Raw genomic sequence first — 23,064 nt, 5'->3', positions numbered from 1 at the left:
GAGTTCTTCACGCTGCTATATGCTTTTGCATATTGCCTCTGTTGTGTGTTGTCCATGGGATCCATCCCCAAATGCCATGGCTGCCATAATAATTCAACTACCTTCCCAGAGCAGCATGATCAGGGCCATTGGCCTTACAAGACGATTAGACCACCAATTGTAAAGGCCTTGTTGGGGCGGGGGAAAATCCCCTTTCTTCCCTTCTCGTGTTCTTGTGGCTGGACTAATAATAAAATTGACACAACACCAAATTAACAAGACAAAAATCTAATTTAATTACGTGCACACAGGAAAATCATGAAGTTGTGCTTGGAGAGTGAACAAAACAGGCGGTATATGTATCTTTTACACAAAGAAACATAAATTTGTGAAAAATTGACAGGACAAGGAAACTTAGGTTTGAGGCATGTAATTAGTGAGGAATTTAGACTTGAGTTAGTGAGTTATCAAGGTTTGTCTATGCAGCTTCTTGGCCCTCAGCCCCCCAGCTCTGGTGATAAGGATGCAGGCAGGGCACCTCTCATATGGGAGATTCATTCCTGCTTTCAGAGGAACAGAGACAGGAGGCTCAGAAAGCCCCTTTTGGCTTTTTAAGTAACTTTAACTCAAATAGTCAACATGCCATTGTGGAATATCTTGAGGCAGACTGTCCTGGGCCCCCACAGTTCCCTCCTCTGAAACTTCCCTGGAAGTCTCACGTGAAAGCTGAGCTGGTGGCTGTAGAGAGAGAGCAGGTTAGAGGATGAGCGGTAAGAGACCTGCAAAGAAAGACAAGAACACTGATCAGCATGAAAATGAACAGACAGAAAAGAATAATTTGACACACATTTCCCCTCACCCCATTAAACCAGCTCCCCATTCCTGGAAATAGATCAGTACAACAGAATGTCTGTGCTTCGTTTATCTGATAAAACACACTAATCCTCTCTTTTAACAAATTCAAGTTAGATACTACTTGTCCCGTTTGATTTACATAGAAGCAAGATTTTTCACTGATGACTGCACAAGCTCCTCCTTGCTGGGCAGTCAGTGTATCTAGCACACGATGATTTTGGAGAGTCCCGGAGGCTAAGCTGTCAACTTCCCACTGGAGTATTTGTACAGTTTGCACGGTGGTATCGAACTCTCGCTCCATGACCATGGAGAGATTTAAGATCGCCTTTTCCAATTCATCATCTCCAAACCTTGGGAATAAGACCCTCAAGGCTGAAAAGAACTTGGAGTTATGATACAGAAGAGGGTTTTCTACAATTTCTCAATTTGGGGGGTTCCAGACTTTTATAAAGGCTAAAGGCAATGCTTCTGGCCATTTTAGTCCAGTTTCTTGACAGATCTTTCCTAAAGTCCTTTTTACGCCTACATTTTTACATTCCACCTGCCCTGATGATTGAGGATAGAAAGGGGTATGAAATTTTAATGAGTACCCTTGAGTTTTTGCAAGCAGGTGGTTTATCTCTGCAGTAAAATGAGTTCCTTGATCTGATTCAATCCACAAAGGAATGCCAAGACATGGGATAATTTCAGTTGTTAATTTTTTTTTACCACTCTTGTGGCCTCGGCCCATCTAATCGGATAACATTCAGTCCATCAACTAAACATGCAAAAAACAGTGAGAATAGCCGGAAGCTGGGGGCAGATGTATAAAATCCATTTGTAGTGCCGCAAAGGGCAGCGTGGGCCCAGGAGGGCTTCCTGGAGTAAAGTGATTTCCTCCAGAAATTTAGTGAGATTTACAAGTGGTGCCCTGGGAAATAACTTGGTCCGAAATTTTGTGGCTACGGGGGCAAAAACAATTATCTTGCAGACTAGATAAAAGATAAGGGAGTCCATTTTGAGCTGCATATTTAGCAGCTCTAGCTCTGTCAGCCCTGTGTTTCCTGAAGATATAGTATCAGTCTCCTTAGTGAGACAGGAACCAGCCTAAAGAGACAGGGCCATCTGCAAGGCCCCTGGCCTAACAAGATAAGGCCCCTAACCAATCGGCAGGCTAGGAGAATCAGAAGGAAGTCACCAAGATCCACATTCCGCAGCCTCTGGACTTTCCTGGGCTCATGCATGTGCCCTAGCGCCCAGGAGTCCACTGAAGGTGACCCTAGCTCCATTAGCATACTAAAAGTCACACCCAGGGGTGGAGAGCTAGCATGCTAATGATACATGCATTGCATGTGGTGGCATGTCGAACAACTGTGCAAGTGCAAGGAAAACCCCACCTCTACCCACCATGACAAGGCCCTGCCCTGCAGCCTTTGCCTGATAATAAGCCCCAAAGTCCCGCTCCCTAGGAGCCAGTCACCTGCCCCTTTGCTCTCCGTGCCAGCTCCCTTGTGCCTGTCCTGTGCACAAGCTAGTGAACTTTTACTTTTCTACTCTTGTTTGTTGTCTCTCTTGATTTCTATCCTGGGGGACAACAAGAACCCACTGTGCTGGTAACATTTGTATTGGCTAAATAATGAACAATGGCAATTTTAGCAGGGAGGTGAATAGCTTTTAATAAGGCAGCAATTAATGACCATTAGCGATAGGAGTTCCTGCAGAAGTTAAGACTCCGTGGAATTTCCAAATTGCGCCAACAGCATGGCAGACTTCGAAAGCATATTTAGAGTCTGTGTGAATAGTGGCAGTCTTTCCTTTTGCTAATGTGCAAGCTCAGTAAGAGCCATGAGTTCAGCAGCTTGGGCTGATTTTACAGTAGGCAAAGTTTGCCTCCAGAGTTTCGTGTGGGGAGACTACAGCATAGCCAGTTATTACATGTCCCTGGATGTTTCGTTTACAGGAGCCATCACAAAATAGAATTAAATCTGGGTGATCTAACGGGATATCTGAGAGATCCTCTAGTGGCTTTGAGATCATTTCTATAGTAGTGAGGCAGTCATGGGGAATGCAGTGGCGCTCTCCCACCCAGTAGCTGGATTTAAAGTGTGTTACAACGATGTAACAGGATGGAACGGTTGGTTAAAAGAGCCTACTCATAGGAGGTCTGTCACCGTGTAGAGAGGTGTTGTGTCTTATGAATTTGCAAAATAGCAGACAGCATGGGGACATAGAGATGACTGGCAGAGCCTAATGTTGGAGCACTGGCTTTGTCAACCAGGCAGCAGCTGCGGACACTGCACGTAAGCATGGGGGCATATCTGATACCCCATGGTCTAACCGGCATGAGAAATATGCTACAGGATGTATCTGAGAGGCAAAGGGTTGTCCGAGAATGCCTGTAGCAATTCCATTATTTTCATGGCCGTATAAATGAAAAGGTTTGGCAAAATTAGGGAAACCAAGAGCTGGTGATGTGGACAAACCTCATTTTAAAGCTTCAAAGGAGGTTACTGCCTCTGAAGGCCAGGAAACAGGCTCTGGGAGAAGGGCATAGAAAGATTTGGAAAGAGCTGCAAAGTTAGGAATCCACTGGCGACAGTAGGCAACCGCTCTTAAAAATTTGCTCACCTGTTTTTTTGTTTTGGGGAGAAGGATGGACAAAATGGATGCACAGCGTTTGGGGGTGAGCTTTGGAACGCCTTGAGATAGCTCATGCCCTAAGTAGGTCCCAGTCTTCTGCACCCACTGAGGTTTAGATCTGGGGGATTTATGGAGTGCCTTCAGGAGAGTGAGGGGCCTGTGAGGGCTCCCTGCTCAGTTTGATTACAGAGTCGGAGGTCATCCACAGACTGAACAGGAGTGGAGCCTTGAGTAAGGGCTGCAGAATCCAAGTCAGCTTTAAGGACCTGGGAAAATATTGAGAGGGACTCACAATATCCCTGAGGTGTGTGAGTCCATGTGAATTGTCTCCCTTCAAACGTAAATGCAAAAAGAAAGTGTGAGTCAGGGTGCAATGGGATGGAAAAGAGAGCAGAGCAGAGGTCAATGCCTGTAAACCAGGCTGTGTCAGCAGGAGTGGAGGTCAGGATGACAGCTGGATTGGGGACCGCAGGATGCTCAGGGATCACAAAAGAATTTAAGGCTTTTAGGTCCTATACAAATCCATAGATTTGATTTCCATCTGAATCAAACTTACCCTCCTTTTTTACTGGCAAAGTTGGGGTGTTGCAGGGTGAGGAGGTGAAAACTTAAACACTCTACTGTGAAAGAGAGTTGCTGTTGGTGCTAATTCCTCACTGCATCTCTGGAGGGAGGGGATGGGGCTACTGATGGAAATGGGTTATTTTTTTTCCAAGTAATGCGTGTGGGCTTTGCACTTAGAACAATCCTACTTCATTTGCATATGTGGCCCAGAGTTTACTTGGGACATCTTTTAAAGATTCCTCTTTTCCAGAGGAATTTAAGTCAGGGTAAGTTTCTAGGAAGGAAAGTAGGAAATCTGGGGCTTGGTCCAAGGGCAGGGAAATAAAAGCGCCTTTTTCGTTGCAATTTATAATGGCATTAAATTTACATAATACATCCCTGCCAAGAGGGTTTGCTGGTGAGCAAGTGGAAACTAGAAAGGCATGATGAGAGTTAAGGGGGCCTGAAGACACTGGATGGGCTGAGAGGCCAGCAACGAGACAGGCTGCAGAGACTCCTGCCGCTTGAATTGAGGCAGAGCAGGCAGGTGGGGACAAATCTTCCGAGCGGAGAGTAGACAAAGTCACACCAGTGCCAATTAAGAATCAGTCCCCGATCGTCTATTTTAAGTTTATGGTAAGTTCTGGAGGGTGACTGAAGACCAGCTGGCCCTGTCAACTGAGGGGAAGCTGCACCTCAGAGGGAAAAGCATGTACTCTCTGAGAGGACTGTTTGGGCTCAGAGGGATTACTTCTTAAATTTTCCTTTCGCTTTAACACAAGACAGTTTCTTTTCCAATGTCCTGATCTTTTGCAATATCTGCAACTGTCTGAAGATGAATAGGAAAGACTCTGAGTGGGCTTTAATTTACTCTCAGAGTCATACTTTTGTTTTTGTAAAGACTCAAGCTGCAGAGCAATAATTATAACCTTTAACTCTTTTTTTTTTTTTTTTTTTTTTTAAAGATTTTATTTTTTCCTTTTTCTCCCCAAAGCCCCCCGGTACATAGTTGTGTATTCTTCGCTGTGGGTTCTTCTAGTTGTGGCATGTGGGACGCTGCCTCAGCGTGGTCTGATGAGCAGTGCCATGTCCGCGCCCAGGATTCGAACCAACGAAACACTGGGCCGCCTGCAGCGGAGCGCGCGAACTTAACCACTCGGCCACGGGGCCAGCCCCAACCTTTAACTCTTTTTTTTCTGCATTCCTGCAAACTGTTTTCAAAGAATTGTGTTGGTGCTTCCATTATTACTCTTAACGTTTGCCCTGACTACTCAGTCACGCTATTTTGATTTTTTTTTTTTTTGGTGAGGAAGATTGGCCCTGAGCTAACATCTGTTGCCAATCTTCCTCTATTTTGTGTGGGATGAGGCCACAGCGTGGCTTGATGAGTGGTGCTAGGTCTGCACCTGGGATCCAAACCTGTGAACCCAGGGCCACTGGTGAACTTAACCACTATGCCACCAGGCTGGTCCCTGAGTTGTTTTTAACATGGGGAGAAAATTTCCCACTGAAGCAGAGATTAAGAGATTCCTACGCTCTGGGGCTTCTGATTTAATGTGGTGTACCTCTGGAAAGTTTGCATAAAGCGTTCAACAAAGGCTTTTGGATGGTCTTCTTTCTGGGTGCATGATTCAAACTTAGACCAATTTACTTTGGGAGGGGATGCCTCTAGTATGGCTCCTATTAACCCTTGAGTATCAGCCTCCAACTGAGCTACTTTCTGGGCGTTTGTAGGAGGGCCTGGGAGAGATTCTGCCCATCTGTTACCCCCAATGCAGGTTCCTCCCCAGGGCCATCTGGTTTTCTGATAATTACAGTATAATCATGGGCTGGAAGAATGCCCCTTTAGCCAGTCAAGGTCTCCATGAGTTGGGTTATGGATAGCCACTAATCTTTCTAATGCCTCTCTGAATTTTGTAGGATCATCTGACAATGGAGATAGAAGGGTTTTATAATTTAAAAGATCAGCTGCTGTCCGGAGGACATGAATTCTCTGTGGCAGTGGCCCAGGACACATCCACAGAGGACACTGCATGGAGCGCTGCATAGGGATGTCTGTAGTTGGCAGGGTCTGTTGACTGAGCCCTGGAAAGTAGGAGGAGTCATAAGGGATGACCGCCCCTCTCAGGTGCTTCTGCCAAATTTACTTCCTGACTTTCAGCATTCATGTAAGTAACCTGTATTCCTCTAGCTTGGAGGTAAACCTGAAGTGCCCTCTGTGAGTCTCAGAAGGAGAGGGAAGTTGAATTAGGTAGCTGGGCATTGAAGGGGTTTTCTGGAGAAGTTGGAGGATGTTTAGCAGTTAAGAGAAGTGGCTGAGGAGCTGGGGCTGGGTTTGGAACTGGATTTCGAGGGAGAAGCCCAGAGATGTAAAGGATCTTCTGGATAGTCAGGGACAGGAAGTTGAGGATAAAGGGCAACATAAGAGGGAAGAGTAGGGGAATTTACATCAGATTTGGTTTTTAGTTTTTTCTCTAATTCTGATTTTTCTTTTTTCATCTTATCAAGGGAATCTCTAAGGCCAGCTGTTATACCTTTTTGTGTCCTCCTTTCAATTTGATTCTCCACAGCAACTTATGATGAGATTCTCTAAAAAAAATTTTTTTAAAGAGTTTTTATTTTTTTCCTTTTTCTCCCCAAAGCCCCTCTCTAAAAAAATTTTTTAAATACAGAAGCTTTTCCAATTTGAAAGATCCCTCATCTAGCCATTGATGAGTAATTTCTTTATTAGTATATTTATTCCAATAGTGACTCAGTCTAATAAGCCTTTTTATGGAAAGACTCGGAAGTAACTTTCCAGGCTTAGAATAAATCTTTACCATGGACACAAGAGGCGTCCTTGGAGTGGGCGCAGATGATGGAGCCCCCATGATCCTACAGTTCATTCCCAAAGATAGTCTAGAAAGGAAAGACCTTTGCTGCACAGGCAATAAGGATGGTGTAGTGAAAACTGTCTCTGGGCTCCCATAGGAGCATGGGAGGCCTCCAGTCACAGACCCACTGATCTGTGACACTGGGCAGACGCCGCTGGAATGGGACTTTTCCAGCACTAACAAGCAGTGAAGGTTGAGATGACAAAGGTCCTTACGGACCGGACCCTTTATGACAGTCCCCTAAGAGCTGGTGCCGCTGGACAGAGAGAGTGTTGCTTGGGACTGTGTGTCTTGGAACCCGGGTCTTTTGACTGGCCTCCAGGCGCACTCCAGTAAATGCGCCTTCTGGACGGTGGAGATCAGAGAAAATATTTCCACTGGTCACAAAGCCAAGCTCTCAGGACGGAAAAAGATGGAAGGAAAAATCTCATCCTGCTTTTGCAGAGGGAACCCACAGCAAAGTTTGTCTAAACAGATACCGATCTGGTGAGAACCGTGAGGCTCCCTGGTCTGTGAGGCCGGCTCCAACAGCAGGCTTACCCAGGGCTGTGCCTGCTCCCCTGCCCTGTACTTCTCCCTCCTTATGACAAAAGACACAATGACAGAGACAAAGGAAACCAAAGCCCTGCTCTGGGAGGAAAGAACCAACAAAACCAAGAGTACTCGTTCACCAAGTACCAAAGTCACTAAAGTCCAAGAAACTAGTTTCACGAATATTTCCTCCTGCCAATCTAAATTTAGAGAGAGGAAAAGAAGCCCTCTCCACTTTTGTTCCCATTGGACTCTGTAGACAGAGATCTGGGAGGCTGGCGTGGTAAGACGGCTTACCTCTTTGCCAGCTTCTGTGTCCGATGTCCCAGGATCTCTGAGCTGCAGCAGCCTCAAGGAGAAAGCAGTTTTCCAGCCAGCATGCCTACTCCTGGCTGGCTCACCAGAACTGTCTGGCAGGGGAAGATACCCCCCTTCCCTTCTTGTGTTCTTCTGGCTGGATTAATAGTAAAATTGACACAACACCAGATTAACAGGAGAAAAACCCACTTTAATCCCGTGCACACAGGAGAATCATAAAGACGATGCTCAGAGAGTGAACAAAGCAGGCAGTATATATATATCTTTTACAAAAAGAAACATTAATTTGTGAAGAATTGACAGGACAAAGACAGTTAGGTTTGGGGCATGTAAATAGTGGCGAATTGAGGATGACAAGGTTTGTCTATGCAGCTTCTCAGCCCTGAATCCCCCAGCTCTGGTGATAAGGATGCAAGGAGAGCACCTCTCACATGGGAGATTCATTCCTGCTTTCAGGGGAACAGAGACAGGAGGCTCAGAAAGCCTCTTTTGGCTTTTTAAGTAACTTTAACTCAAAATACTCAACATGCCATTGCAGAATATCTTGAGGTGGCCTGTCCTGGGCCCCAAAGACATTAATTGACTATTAATGTGTGTGAGGCTCCTTGAGGCCAAGGAGAGCTAAGGAAGGTGGACTGGATTGCAAGGCAACTATCATTGCCCAAGGAGCGGCTCTGGGGTAAAGGCATGAGGAAAGGATACTCCTACAGGTAAGGAGGATGCGATACCCCACCTGTGACCTCTGAGTCTGTGGGTCAAGCCTGGGCTGTGTGTCCTAACCCAGACAAGTGAAATAACCTTGCAACTGGCAACCAGCAGCACCACAAAAGGGGAAATATAACAGGCCTATGGTCTCTGTACCATGCTTCACTGGCTGCTGTCATTCTTAATACCTTCGACCCAATAGGATAGCATGAATCCAATCCCTGGCATAATGTTACCAAAAAAAAGTGGACAAATACAAGTGTCCTGAACATCTGGTGCCTGAAGCTGAGGAGGTACACCAACTCTCTGATAAATGCAAAACCCCTCAGAAGCTTCCTGAGCTTTGCTCAGTGCCATAGCATACCAGGATGCAGAGGCTCTGGTAACACAGCCCAGAGGCCTAGGGGCATTGCCCAAAGACCCTGTGAGCACCACGCTGGTGGAGGCAGAGCCCAGTCCTGGAGATGCCAATTGAAACACCCTGGAAAGAAGAGTGGCCAGCTGCAAAGAGGGCTCACAGTGACGTCCACAATTTTCTGGTAACAATACATAAGATTAAGGTAACAGGAGAAAATCAAGAAGTGTAAACTGAGGTCAGAAACTATACTTTAACTTAAATTCAAACTTTTCTTAATGATTTTGTTCAAGAGGAAGAAGAGAGGGGAACTAATTCGCTTTTGCAGGTTTTTGGAACAGGAATTGTTACTCACAGCCGCTGAAATGTGTCAACTGACTGGTGTCTCTAAAGACCCTCAAATCTATAATCTTCTTCAAGATCTATCTGGGCTGTATGCTCACTTCCTCCAAGATACCATAGATCCTGAGATCCCTCAGCTTTCTCCTGAAGCAGGTAGAAGCAAGAAATATACCTCCTGAGGCATCCCTGACACCAAGGGCAACGCTGACAGGGTTATTGATGCCACTAGTGAGGAGGAAGAGGGAGAAAGGAAGCAAAGGCCCCTAGAGCCACCAATATCTGTACCAGGGCCCTTCCTCTTCTCATTTGGGTATTTATTGCCTGGTGCCATGCCCATCCTTCCATCACATGACCACTGCTAAGGCTCACAGTGGATAGAAAACATTAGATGAGGCCTGTCTGCTGCTACACAAAATCAGCATGGTCCAATGAGTTTATCATTTCCACACCATAGTGACCCAAATGACCACTCTTTATTTATAACCCTGAAGTTCTAGAACATAAGAAACTTTTGGATCCATCTTAGTTGGAACTCTTCCCCCTGATAATGATATTGAACCTGAAGTGAGTTCGCTCACCCGTTGTGCAGCAAGCCAATCTCTGACACCGGGTGTAGTGGAAGAAAGTAGGAATTTTATTATTGCACAGCGCTGAGCAAGGAGAGAGGGCAGCTAATGCTGAAATCCCAAACTCCCCGAAAAGCTAAAAGGAAGGGTTTTTATTTGGGGTTTTAGGTAGGGGAGGGGGAGCATATGGCCTTGCTAGTCAGCAGCTTTCCCACCAGCCTGTATCTCTTTGTGGGGAGGAGATAACGAATCCAGGTGCTTGTCCTTGGTGGTGTCTGTCTCCACAGAGGATAGTGGATTCTGGAGCCAGGAAGCCAGGCTAAGCAGGGAAAGGGTGTTTTGCTTTTAACTCCATATTTGCTGGGTTTAAAGTGGGGAAACTGATATGAGGGTCGGTATCAATAACAAGAAGAAAATTAAAGAGAATGTAGTTTGATAGGTGGGTCAGTTCCTTGATACTATTCAGGCTGCAACCCAGTCCTTTGAGGAGTTAAAAGCAGCTGTCCTTATCTCACAAATCAAGTCTTTACAAAATCAGAAACGTGGCTCTAGAGAATTGAACGTCCACCTAACCTTAACAATCCCCAAAGATGCCTGTAGATATTGTAAAGGATCAGGGCTTAGGAAACTGAACTGTCCTGAATTTAAGAAAAATTTAAATCATAATTACCCTAGACTTCTGATAATAGACAAATATATCCCAAAACCCCCAGAAGAAAAAGCTTACATTCTTTCTCTGTCCCTTGAATATGTAAATTTTACCATGTCTTTAAAATGTGACCACTCCACCACGAGGTAATGGAAACATCACCCTCAGTCACCTGAGACTAAAGAAAAAGAAGGCCGGGTCGGGGAGGGGCTTTTTAAAACACAAACTGCTATGAAAGCTCTCTTCCCCAAATCTAGTCCACAGCCTCCCAGATATGACTTGTAAATGACAAATACAAATCTTTAAAAAATCTTCTCCACAAATATGAATTAAAAGCTCGCCGTGTGAGTGGGTAACCTTAATTTGTTTCATCTGCTGCAGACACAGTTTGGATTCAACTGCTCCTTAGAAGCTAGTGAGCTTTGTGTTGTTGCATCTGATTCATGGCTAAAATCTTGGAACAGAAGCTATAGCGTCTCTGTGTCTGTCTGTGTTTATGTATGTTTACGGAAGTGTGTTTTGTGTATGTGATTTTTTTCTACCTCCGATAGTATTGTCAAAATTAATTTGCAAAAAAGCTCTGTTTCATAGACTTAAAGGAAAAATAAAGAAGTCCCAAATTAAATATTTCTAAGCTTTCAGAAATATAATAGAAACTAACCCAAATGCTTTTCAAATTCACGTGATCTAGGATAATCTTTAGTAAATAAAAGCTAGTTTGTTTGTTGGTTTAATTAATATGTATGTCTTCAGACTTATCAGCATTAAATATAATGCAGACATATAACTTTTATTCTACCGGGGTTTATTAGTCTAATAAGCGCAGGTTATCTCTGTCACAAAATTTGTCAGCAAGAAAAATAACGTAAAATGACGGCTAGCTGTTTTAATGTCTCATGAAATTTTCATGAGTGATCCAAATATGATTGTCAAGAACAAGTGAATTAAATAAATGAAGTGGGATGAAAGTTTATAAGTGAGCTTTTCAACAAAAATTGTGTTTTATGGTAACTAAATAGTTATCCAAATCTTTTTGGTAACTTAAAAGCTTAGAATTTTGCTAGGTTAAGTTAAATGATGGAAATTCATTGAATATCTAGATTATTTCCAAATAAGACAAAATACTGAACATTAATTACTGAACATAGATTTACTCACCTTTGGCTTCTTATTACAGAGAAACTAAAGATATTTGAACCTGTCAGTAAACATGTCTTGTGCCACATAAAGAAATATTTTTTTACTATAAGAAAATGTGTGCTTCTAGAAATTATGAAATGTACTCATAACTTTGTCAATCTGCAGATACTCATGTAACAGTACATAATTGCCTACTTCTTAGTTTTCACTAAAAATTAAGATTTCTAAGGGTTAAGAATTCTAATTGATATACATAACTAAGGCTGCTAAAAATAATAAGGGAAATATCTCTATGCAAGGAAAGTAGGATGTGTTTTGGCTAAGAAAAGATATAAGCTATGGAGATGAATTTTTGTTACGAGAAATGAAAGTAATTTTGTCCTAAAGTAGAACTGGCTGTTTCAGAATGGACAGAGAGGAATAAAGGTTAAATTAAGTGGATATGGAAAGTTGGGGAGGCAGAGAGAGAGAGAAGGAGAATTTTACCATGTGCAGTTAAGCTGACTAAAAATGAAATAAATTTCTTATAAGGTTTTAAAAAATGTTTTAATAAATAGCGTACTCACGTAAAACTAAAACTTAACTTTCTTTCACTAAGAATAGGACAAAGTTTTCTTTTTCTTTTTTTTTTTTTTTTTAAAGATTTTATTTTTTCCTTTTTCTCCCCAAAGCCCCCCAGTACATAGTTGTATATTCTTCGTTGTGGATCCTTCTAGTTGTGGCATGTGGGACGCTGCCTCAGCGTGGTCTGATGAGCAGTGCCATGTCCGCGCCCAGGATTCGAACCAACGAAACACTGGGCCGCCTGCAGCAGAGCGCGCGAACTTAACCACTTGGCCACGGGGCCAGCCCCAGGACAAAGTTTTCTTGAACTATTCCTCTGCTCTTGATAAGATTGTGAAAGGTTGTCTTTATCTTTTAAGTAAACTCCCTAGAAAGCAAAGATTCTGTGTTTTATCAAAACAATTTTCTGTGCTTCATGTTGTCTTTATCAGGTCTCAGATCACTGGAGGAAAGCGTCTTCTCTATTAAAAGAGCTAAAGTTTTTGTTTGTTTGTTTGTTTTTACAACTAAGTAGTGTTCTATATTTGCCTTCAAAGTCTTTAATTGTCACTTTGGTTAAATGGTTAACGAAGTATTGTTTCACAGTGACCTGTGATCCTATTTAATCCAATGTTTTAAAACCTTTTGATATTTTTGACAAACTTCCCCCAAATTGAATTCTAAATGAAGTCTTTTTGAGTTCAAACTCACTTTGGGATTTTCCATAGGGCCTCTAGAACATGTTAAAAGATTTGTTCTCTCTCCTTATAAAAAGAGAGAGGCTAACCTGGTTAGGCTCATTGGATATGTTCACTTATATGGGAAGCATTGCCAAATAAGGGATGATGCTAAATCTTCTTTAGGTTGTATTTGTATGAGTATATGTTATTAATATCAGTGTTTCAGATATTGTAGAGAGTTCCTAAAAATTTGATATGTAATGTTATCGGAAATAATTCCAGTTATCATCTTAAACTGTTGTATGTCACAGGAATAACCACTGTCGAGTGCATTGTAATGAACTCTCATCATATCTTTAATCATGGCCATTTTTGTCTTTTGTCATTTACAGACAGTTATTGTCTTACTCTGAATATTTTGCAAAAGTGCTTCATCTGAAAGGAGACTAATGAAAAGGACTTTAATAAGTGTGGGTTTCTGACAACTTTCAGATCATACCACTGAACTAGGTAAGAAATTACAGAATGCTAAGAAAAAAATTGGATGCACAAAACTCTGAACAAAAGATCAAGATCAAGAAGAATTAATGACATGGGAATGAATAAACTGATGAGGATGATTATAATTTTTGTTACATTTTATTTGAAACATTGCTGGTTCTTTAAGGTTTTGTTTTTCTAGATTTAAGGAAACCTTTTCTCTTAAGCTATCTATGCAATTGGGTAAAGCATATCTTTGTGAAAAGAGATGAAACAATTACTTTTTCTCCCTATCTCATCCCCCCAGAATTTGGAAACTCTTATGGAGTATTATTATTTTTATGGCAATATAGTTATTTGCATAAGCTCAATAAGATTCTGCTCTTCTTGTAACAGGACACAATTAGACACTTTGGTTATATTACCAAGGCTTTTACTGAATTGTCATATTTGAGAAACATATGCACAGACCCAGATATGACCAGACAGCTTTAAGGAACTATGGTTGATTTAAAGGAGACAATAAAGCCCCTTGGAAAAATTGGCCTGGAACCTTGCTTACAGAGTTCCTGGCAGCCTTACTGGGTGAGTAAGCAAAGTCCCTTCCTGGCAGGCCCAGGAATCTCAGGATATTTTGGAGACCTTGAAAAGGGAGGAATTCTCCCAAACTTTAGGTGTTACAGGCAAAATTTGATGGTGAGTTCTTGGCTTGATTTCCGAGTCCAATCTGAGATTCCTTGGGAAAATGTCCAGCAAAGCAGACTTAAAAGAGCCTATATGATCAATTAACTATTCTTACTGCACTTATGTAAATAATCAGGCTAAGTTTAATTAGACTAGACATATAGCAAACAAATTAGTCTTACTTTGATTATCTCTGATAGAAATGGGAATAACTGTAGAGAGAAAAATTATGTTTTAATGGAAAACTATAGTACACCTTTTTGGATATCAGATTCTAGTCCTATTAATTGTCTTTGAAGTTTTGCTTTCTCCCTGTAAACTGGACCGGATCCTGAATTCTTTTTGTTTCGTCCAATATCTGGCTACAACTCTCTAAAACAGTGTTTCCAGTTTTTCTCCCATTTTTCTGACTTGAATCATTGGGAACTAAAATTGCCCTTTTCCCGAAACTATGCAAGCTAAAGCTGGACAACGGGATACAAACTTCCAAGAAATAACCACAACAGCTCATGTATGGGCAATCTTCATGCCTGTTGCTGTGTGGGCTGCTCAGAAAGATTGCCAGAGACACTCGAACTCCAAACCAGGAAAATCTGTCAGATCGCTGCTGCCTGTCCTCGCTCCATCTGGAGGTGCTTCTAGCCTAGCATCTAGAAATCTCCGACTGCCACCCTCAGGACTCAGACTGGATTTATGGTCTGCTCCAAACACTAACCATTGTTTTCCTTTTGGTTCCATAGAAATTCCTCTTATTAAATAACCTGATGCAAACACTTGCACCAAATAGGTCTAACTTTGGGAGCCCACCTGCTTTACTGCCTCCCGAAATGAGACCCAGCCCTTGAATTGAACTTAGGACTAAGAGACCGGTTCAGTGAGATATGGAACAATCCACCAACTCAGCACATGTTCAAACCTACATGTACCAGATGGCCTGATATGTTAAAATATTCCAAAATATTTCCCAAATTAACTGTGATAGTTAAATTTTATGTCAACTCAACTAAGATATGGTGCCCAGTTGTTTGGTCAAACAATAGTCTAGATGTTTCTATGAAGGTATTTTGTAGATGTGATTAGCATCTGCAATCAGCTGACTTTTAGTAAAGAAGATTACCCTTGATAATGTTGGGCGAGCCTCATACAACCTTTTAAGTTTAGGGCCTTAAGAGCAAAACCTTAGGTTTCCAGGAAAAGAAGGAATTCTACCTCGAGGTGGTAACATAAATCCTACCTGAGTTTCCAGCCTGCTGGCCTACCTGACAAATTCCAGACTTGCTAGCCCCTGCAACTACATGAGTCAATTCCTTAAAATAAATCTCTTAATATATATACGTATATCTTATGGACTGCGTTTCTCTGGAGAACCTTGGCTGATATACTGACTAATTCAGATAAAGCATGAAAGAGGCTTCCTTAGGAAGTTAGGGACCTGGAACAATGAGACTAATGTGAAATAAAAGGGGATCCGAAGGCCAGGATAGGGAGATGTGGACCAATGTTGATCCAATTGCTCTTAAAGGGAGTAATAAAAAGGTGAGAGAGATATAAGCTATTACTGAATTAGAAACAGAGACTGTAGCCAAAGGCATCTCACTGATGAAGAGAAGAGAGGCCTCAAGACAGACTGGAATGACACCTATGGTGGAAGCGGAAGAGCCATCAGACTGCATGGCGGCGCTGCACAGAGTACTCAGAGTGAGAACAGTGGAGTGATTGCTCCCTAAAACTGGTAGAGTCACTGAGCAGTGTGGCTTCAGCCATCTGTGTAGGGCCTGGGGAGCAGCACTTATTTAGAGCTCCTGGTGGTTCTAACGTGCAACCAGGGGCGAGGACCACAGCCTTAGCAAATAGGTCAGATTTACCGATCAATTTCACCAACCTAACCTCATCAAAGCTCTACTGTGGAGTTTCCAGGTGATGCAGACACTGTAGCTGGAGATACAGATTTGCTTCGGCTCCAAGGGATAGTGCTTGATAAACTCAAGGAAACTAGGGAAAGGTACAGCAGAGGTGGGACGTTAACCAAAGGCAGCTTGGCTTAGCGGACATTCTCATGGGAGCCATCTCCTTAGATGCAAGTTATCCATCTCAGGAAAAGAGAGTGAGCAAGAAATGTTTCAACAGCAGATGATTTTGGCAGACTAGAAGTTATTGACTTTCGTCCTTCCAGAGGGTACCCCTAGGGCAAAATATAGCAGACTATACAACAACAGGAAATGAGTGGGGCTTAGAAGCAAGGAGAGAGTAAAAGCAAGGAGAGAGTAAAAGCAAGGAATGGAGGCACTCAGTCTAGCAAATAATGCAGGCCCTGTCAGCGTCAGGAAAGATTAGGGACCTAAGAGGCAGATGAAACCGTCAACAACTTACCCGATCCTTACTGAAAGGCAAGGGGAAGAGTGAGAAATTCTGATTCAGTTGGTGACTGATCATTCCTGGTATGAAAACAGTGGTTCTCAAACTTTAGCCTGCATCAGAATCACCTGAGGGCTTGGGAATTAGTTACGTATTGCTGTGTCACAAATGATTGCAAAACTTGGCAGCTTAAAATGGTAAGCCTCTATTATCCCACAGTTTCTGTGGGCGTGCCATCCAAGTCTTGCTTCATTGGGTGGCTCTAGCTCAAGGCCTCTGTGAGGTTACGGTCAAGCTATTGGCCAGAGAATCAGTGTCAGACGAAGGCTTCACTGGAGTTGGTTGCTGAGGGACTCCTTCCAAGCTCCCTCACACCGCTGCTGGAAAGTCTCAGCTCCTGTCATGTGAGTCTCTCCATAGGCTGCCTGAGTGTCCTGACATCACAACAGCTGGCGATCTGAGAGCCAGCGAGCCAGAGAGTGCCCAAGATGGAAGCCACAGTCTTTATGGACTTTATATACTATGTTTGGCAGGGACATTTCATTATTTCTGTTGTAGTCTTTTCATGAAAACCTAGTCACTAAGTCCAGCACATACTCAGGGGAAGGGATTACACAAGAGCATGAAAACCAGGAGATGGAGATTGTGGGGAGCATCTGGGAGGCTGCCTACCACAGTGTATTAACACAGATTATTGGACCTTACCCCAGAGTTTCTGATCTAGCAGGGTTGGGGTGGGGCCTGAGAATTTGCATTTTTAACAAATTCTGGGCTGCTTCTGCTGCTGCTGCTCGTCCAAGGACCACACTTTGGGAACAGTTCCTTTAAAAACACTACACCCAATCACAGGGAGAAACAGGCAACAGCTGCTGGAGGAAGTTGGACTTCACGCCCGCGCTGAGACTGGGAATCTCAGCGGCTGAGATTCTGGCTGAGTCTGAGCTGAACAAGAATTTGAGAACGATAGTTTGCGAATTTTACCTTAAGACTTTGGATTTTTAACTCACACAAGAACAGCAAAATTCTGTTTGATGCTTTAATTCCTTTGGACTTTAATGTCTTAGGACTTCGACTTGCAAGGAGAGTTAATCCTGAACTTTGATTTTTCCTGGGAATGAGATAATGGGGTTGGGGTTGAGTGGGAAATTCCCACGCTGGCTTGTAATTAGAGTACAATTGTTTAATTGTACTTGTTTAGTCTTGCTGACGCTTGGTTGGACGATGTGGCTAGAAATTATTTGGGATGGAAACGAGAACACCGAGCAACATTTGGTTTGGGTAAAATGTACCTTTGGGATAAATCTTTTTATCACTGCTTTTTTCAGGTATAATTTACATACCATACAATTCAACCATTTAATGTGTACAATTCTGTCAGTGGCTCTCAGTGTATTCACAGACTTGTGCAAATATCTCCATGATCTAATTTTAGAACATTTTCATTACCCCCCAAACAAACGCCCTACCCATTAGCAGTCACTTTCCATCCCTCTGTCACCCCCCTCAGCCCTTGGCAAACAGCAGTCTACATTCTCTCTCTATAAATTTGCCTGTTCTGGCCATTTAATATAAATAGAATCGTACAAGATGTGTTTTCGTTGTTGCTGACATTTTTTCAAACAGCATAACGTTTTCAAGGTTCATCTATGTTGCAGCATGTATCAGTACTTTATTCTTTTTATTGCCAAATTATATTTCATTGTATAGATGTATTACATGTTATTTACTCATTCATCAATTGATGGACATTTTTTTTCTATTTTTTGGAGATTATGAATAATGCTGTTCAAACGTTTGTGTATAAGTTTTTGTATGGTCATGTTTTTATTTATATTGAGTCTCTATATAGGAGTACAATTTCTGGGTGATACGATATATTTAAAATTTTGAGGAACTGCCATGCTGTTTACCAGATCAGTTGCACCATTTTACGTCATCATCAGCGATAAATGAGGCTTCTAATTTGTTAATGTTTGTCTTTTGTATTATAGCCAGGTGGTGGGTGTAAAGTGGTATCTCATTTTAATTTTGATTTGCATTTCCCTAATGGCTAATGATGAGCATTTTTTTCACATGCTTATTGGCAATTTGCATATCTGCATTGGTGAAATGTCTATTCAAATCTTTTGGGATTTTTTTTTGCTTTTCTTTTTTTTTGGTGAGGAAGACTTGCCCTGAGCTAATATACATTGCCAATCCTCCTCCTTTTTCTTTTTCGCTTGGGGAAGATTAGTCCTGAGCTAACAACTGTGCCAGTCTTCCTCCACTTTGCATGAGGGATGCCTCCAAGCATGGTTGATGAGTGGAGTGGGTCCACACTCAGGATCCAAACCCTTGAACTCTGGGCTGCTGAAGTGGAGCGTGCAGAACTTTAACCACTTGACCATGGAGCAAGCTCCTCTTTTGGGATTTTTTAATTGGGTTGTCTTTTACAAAATTGTTTGTTTTAAAATTGAGACTTATCTATTTATTTAAAAATGGTTTAGTTGTCTTCTTATTGAGGTGTAAGAGTTCTTGGATTTTGGATACATATTTTGGATACAAGTTTTATATCAGATATATGATTAACAAATATTTTCTTCCATTCTGTGAATTGTCTTTTTCTTGATGGGATTGTCAAATGACAAAACTAAAACAATTTAGTAACAAGTTTGATGTACTGTATTCAAGGAAAAAAATTCTTGGATTTTGGTAGTACAGTGCCTCTGAAGGAGTGAAGCCCTCTTCTGGAGCATTTTGGTCAAAAGCAAGTTTTATAGAGTTTTAGAAGCAGCAACATGGAGACAGGTATGATTGGCTGGGGTTGCATACCTGACCTTATCTAGAAAGATCAAGGAACAAGGAAATAAGTCCAGAGTCCAGAGTTGGCTTACCATATAGGGATTGGCTGCCTGGATATTCTGTGTTTCTGGTTGAGCACAGTATTTATAGAAACATGAACATTCAGTTTGCTGATGTGGCACCCTGAGCAGGAGTGGCTCCATCTTGGCCCCAGAAATTTATTTCAATAGTCCATCCTTTTGAACACTCAAGAGTCTTTATCAAAAATATTGGCCTTAGTGTGACTCTCAGTTATCTTTGTATCTTTGGGTCTCAGCGTAGTATTCGCAAAAGATGATGTTGAGCTTGTATTCTTGGAGCTGGTTACATTCTTATCTTCTCTTGTCATTCCCATCAGTAAGGGACCATCTATTGGCTGGTCAGTCGCTGCCCACATGCATTTAAAACTTTTGAGAGAAAGCAATGTATTTGGGAGACAATCGTTAGCAACAAAACAATGCCCATGCTTTGAAAAGCACTCCTGAGCCTGGGTCCCCAGACCCAAATAAGCTGGAATCAAATAAGTCAAGAAATGATCCTAAAGAAGGGGATACTTCTTTAAGTCAGTTTTCCTGTTTACCTATTTCACGTAACTGTGTCTCCACTTCCCCAGAAGTGTTTATCCAGGTGCAGCAAGTGCTGTTGATTATTGCACAAACTTCTCCTTGTTCTGCAAGTAGGTAATCCAGAGCTATTTTATTGTCTAGGACAACTTTTGCAAGTGACTCCAGTGATCTCTGCTAAGTAGCTATAGCTTTGGTGGTGGACCCTGCTATTTCCCTTAGAGTAAGAAATGGACCCCCAGGCTTAGGGAGTCTGACATGGTTGAGAAGGGGCTGAGTTTGTTCCAGTGAAGGTGCAGCACTGGAAATCAGGGAGAAGTTTGTGACAGGCAGAACTACAGGATCACCATCTTTGTAGCAAACCCAACAGCTGTTTGGAGTTTGGTTTCCCCTCCCCTGCAACAGCCTGAGATCTGAGAACAGTGGTATTTTCTTCCGAGGCCAGAGAAAGGCAACAAGGTGGGCAAAGAATCATAAAGACTTTCATGGTGTAAGAATTAGGAAAGGGATGGTCAGAGAGGGAAGGAGGAATGGAAAGAGACATTCATGATCTGACATCTTGGGAGGAAGCAGTTTACTTCAATGTCAGCCACTTCTTTTCCTAGTGAATTTGATTCTGAGGTCTCCAGCACTTGTACAAGACCAGATGTTAGGTGGAATTTTCTTCAGTTTTGAAATATGGACCCAAGGTTTGACACTGTGTAACTTGGCAGCAGTGTCAGTGGTCAAGAGTACTTGGTAGGGTCCTTTCCATGAATCTCACTTTTTGCAGAAGCATCAAAGTAAAACAATAACTGTCTGTACAATGACAAAAGACTTAAAAATGGTCATGGTTAAAGATCTCATGAGAGTTCAGTATAATGCAATTGACAAGAAAATTTGGTTGTTTCTGTGACATAGTTTAATATAACAACTGGACTTATGACTGATAATATACCAGGACATATCAAATTTTAAGGAATTCTATACAATTTCTGGAATGCTTATATTAATAACATATGCTCACAAAACTATAACCTAAGAAGGTTAAACATCATTTCTTAACTGACAATGCTTCCTATGTAATTTAACATATCAAATAAACCTAATTAGTTTAACATCTCTTTTTATAAAGAGAGAGAACAAATCATTTGAAATGTTCCAGGGGCCTTCTAGATAATCCCAGTTAGTTTGAGGTCAAAAAGACTTTATTTAGAATTTGTTTTTGGGAAGCTTGTTAAAAACATCAAAATGTTTTAAAAAACGTGATCAAATAGGATCATAGAGTGACATCAGCGACATGGCGGAGTGAGCTCACCCAGGACTCTCTCCCTTCCAAACTACAACCAAAAAATGAACAACTGAATTTCAATCAATAATTTCAAAAATACAGAGATCATCAGAGACCCACAGCAGCTAAACAACGGAGGGCGGAGGCTGGAGCCACCCTCGGAGGAGCTGGAACGGGGTAGGAGAGAACTTTGCTCCCTCCCCTAGAGACTGGGATCGCTGCTGCGGTTGAGGGAAGGAGCGGGGAAGGGGCTGCGCCTCTGGGGATCATCCAGGACTCACACAGACCCCTGCAGCAGAAACCCTCTAAGGTGGGAAAGCTTTCACGTGGGGAGACCCCATCAAGCCAGCGCCCTGGGAGACCAGAGAGCGAGAGCTGATCTGAATCCAGGTCTGCGCCAAAAGAAAGTGCCCCTCCTCCCCCAACCCACGCTGTGCACAGGCCATCATGGCTGAAGGCAGAGGGCTCAGAACACGCTGCTCTCGACCCCTATCTAGTGGTGACAGGCTGAAATTGCAACTGAATAATAGCATCATGTGCAAAAACCGCTCCTCTACTATCCAGCAATTTATAAAAGCTCCAGACCAGAAGGAAGACAATAAAAACACAGAATTAAGTCCTGAGGACTTGGAAATAGGTAAACTAAGTGAAAATGAGTTCAGAGTAGCTATCATCAAAAAACTCAATGAGGTAAAGGGAAATATAGAGAAACAAGTCAACGAGTTCTGGAGTTACTTCACAAAACAGATTGAAATTATAAAGAAGAATCAATCAGAAATACTAGAGATGAAAAATACAATGGGCCAGATAAAACAGAATACGGATTCCCTGAATGCCTGTGTAGACACCATAGAGAGAAAATTAGCATAATCAAAGATAGACAGGCTGAATGGCTCCAGACAGAGGAAGAAAGAGAACTAAGAATTATAAAGAATGAGGAAAATCTCAGAGAAATAATGGATTCAATGAGGAAATCCAATTTAAGAATTATTGGAATCCCTGAGGGAGTGGAAAAGGAAAATGGAACAGAAGGAGTGCTCAAAGAAATAACTGAAGAAAAGTTCCGAAATCTAGGGAGTGAGGGAGAAATGTATGTGGAGGAAGCTTTCAGATCTCCTAGATTTCTTAGTGTAAAAAGACCTACTGCAAGGCATATAGTAGTAAAAATAGCAAAAATGAATGACAAAGAAAGAATACTCAGGGCAGCAAGCCAGAAGAAAATAACCTGAAAAGGAGCTCCTATCAGACTATCAGCAGATTTCCCTACAGAAACCCTACAAGCTAGGAGAGAATGGAGTGACATATTCAAAACTTTAAAGAATAAAAATCTACAGCCAAGAATACTCTATCCAGCAAAAATATCCTTCAGATATGAGGGAGAAGTTAAATCTTTTCTGGACAAACAAAAGCTAAGGGACTTTGTATCCAAAATACCTCCACTACAAGAAATCCTCAAGAAGGCTCTCATACCTGAAAAAAGAAAAAAAAAGGAGAAAGGGGTCACAAACCACAGAGTAGGGAGACAAATAGATAGAATCAGAATAGGATAGCAAATATTCAACAATAGTGTTAGGATAAAGGGAAGGAAACCACCAAAGCAAAGATGATCTTATCACTCTAACCACAAACACACAACACGAGTTGGAATAAGAGATGAAAATAATAATTTAGGAGGGGAAGAGGAAAGGGACTAAATCAGTCTAGGCCAAGTAAGTAAGAGACCACCAGAAAATGGACTATATTATACACGAGATTCTGAATACAAACTTCAGGGTAGCCACTAAACTGAAAAACAGAACAGAGACACAGAACATAAATAAGGAAAAATATAAGAAATTGCAGAAGTCAATCGGTAGGCTAAAACAGATAGGATCATAGGTCACTGTGAAACAATACTTAGTTATTCATTTAACCTCAAAATCTTTGAGGGCAAATACAGAAAGTTCCATAGATAAAAAAAAAAAAAACAAAAAACAAAACTTAGTTCTTTTAAACTTGAGAAGACTGGATTTTCTTAGGTAATCAAAGACCTGATAAAGACAATGTAAAGCACAGTAAATTATTTTAGTAAGACACAAAATTTTTTTCTAGGCAGATTACTTAAAAGGTAAAACTTTTGTTTACAATTTCTTATTAAGAGCAGACCAATAATCTAAGAAAGTGTTGCCCTTTTAACAGAGAGAAAATTAAATTC

At 41.8% G+C, this 23,064-nt stretch overlaps 2 long non-coding RNA genes across 2 annotated transcripts; one reads left to right on the top strand and one right to left on the bottom strand.

The window, feature by feature from the left end:
* Window positions 1-251: 251 nt before the first annotated feature.
* On the bottom strand, window positions 252-16,383 carry LOC138920101 (uncharacterized). The gene is made up of 3 exons (XR_011430777.1): window positions 16,233-16,383; window positions 7,698-7,854; window positions 252-758 (listed from the first exon to the last, which is right to left on the bottom strand). It is a non-coding gene; the product is annotated as an uncharacterized lncRNA (long non-coding RNA).
* Window positions 4,506-13,324, top strand: LOC138920102 (uncharacterized). The gene is made up of 2 exons (XR_011430778.1): window positions 4,506-4,632; window positions 13,091-13,324. It is a non-coding gene; the product is annotated as an uncharacterized lncRNA (long non-coding RNA).
* Window positions 16,384-23,064: the final 6,681 nt, after the last annotated feature.

The sequence above is a fragment of the Equus caballus genome, chromosome 22, assembly GCF_041296265.1.
Source record: "Equus caballus isolate H_3958 breed thoroughbred chromosome 22, TB-T2T, whole genome shotgun sequence".
Lineage (NCBI taxonomy): Eukaryota > Metazoa > Chordata > Mammalia > Perissodactyla > Equidae > Equus > Equus caballus.
The sequence above is the reverse complement of the archived record's forward strand: the minus strand, read 5'-3'. Positions and strand labels throughout refer to the sequence as shown.